The sequence below is a fragment of the Chaetura pelagica genome, unplaced genomic scaffold (assembly GCF_000747805.2).
Source record: "Chaetura pelagica isolate M959 unplaced genomic scaffold, ChaPel_1.0 scaffold255, whole genome shotgun sequence".
Taxonomy (NCBI): domain Eukaryota; kingdom Metazoa; phylum Chordata; class Aves; order Apodiformes; family Apodidae; genus Chaetura; species Chaetura pelagica.
Window position 1 is genome coordinate 656,958 of NW_009953311.1, and position 1,331 is coordinate 658,288.

Here is a 1,331-nt window from a genome sequence, read left to right on the forward strand (position 1 = left end):
AGGGGAATAAAAAAATAAAAAAAAAAAAAAAAAAAAAAAAGAACTGTTTGGGTGTAGATCCTGTCTTACTTTCCTCCTACTGCTTAGTAGGCTGCTACTAGGTAAGGCAGATGAGACTAGCCCTGATTACATATGTATGTATGTATATGTATGCATGTACCTATGTATTTATTTAAACAAATGTACAAAATATCTTGTGATAATCTTAGTCTGTGAGCCCATTTATTCTACTCTAGCAATGTCTTATTCAGGAGGTATGACCCACTTGGGACTTGCATATGTAATTATTATTCTTTTCCATAATCCATGTTTCACATGGGCAGTGTGTGTGCATAGCTACTTTGGAATGTTTCTTCTGAAGTCTGTGTGCATGTGTCCTTATGGCATTGACTTTTGAGAAAATCCATTAATTTTTTTTTTATTTTTTATAAATCATATATTTAGTTACTTTTCCTTGTATGTCTGTGCAGCTATATTCTAACTAGTTCACTGTAATTCAGTGACTTTTTTCAACAATGTAATAAGGAGCTTGTTGACACTTGGAAGTCAATTCTGATTAAAGTAGGTATAAATGTAATTTCTGTAGCTGAGTAACTTCAGTTGTGGATGTGCTTATTTGAACTTTGCTTATCTGATATGGATTTCAAATGAAACAACATCAGAATAAAGGATAGTTCTACAATAAAAGGCATGTAATGACATGAAGTTGTTCAGAATATCTATACCTCATGTTATGGACAAGATACAAATAGTATTTTAGTGTGATACTATTTTAGATTTCTTTGACAATTTCAGGTGATAAAAACTTCTGGAGTCTCTTTGTTGTTATCTTTGATGTCAGTTAGATAAGAGAGCTTTTATTTCATTTGAAATTGAACCAAGAATATTGCTTTCTGTGAAGAAAATTGAAAGTAATCTTCTAGCATAAGTTATCTACTGGGTTTAAGTTCCAGTAAAAATCATAAAAGAACAGGGATTTAGCAGCTGGCTTGCTGAGCTGGATGAAAATAATGGATATACAGGTCTTTGCATGAAGAAGGTGATACTGTCTGTCTGCAGTTTTGAACAAAAATGCAACTATTAGAATTAAAAAAAAAACACAACAACTCATAATTTTAAAGAGTTAGAGTCCTAGAAAGATTTTTCTCACTTAAAGGAGAAAAGCTGTCTGTTGTGGGTGTAAAAATTCCATTCTCTTAAGTGCACTGTCTCCTTCTGTGCATTGTTGAGGCATTCATGGTATCTTTGAAGTGTAGCATGCCACAAATGTAGTCCTACATTTTTACAGAATATTCTAGAACTTCCACTGACAGGCATGTTAGAGGTGTAGG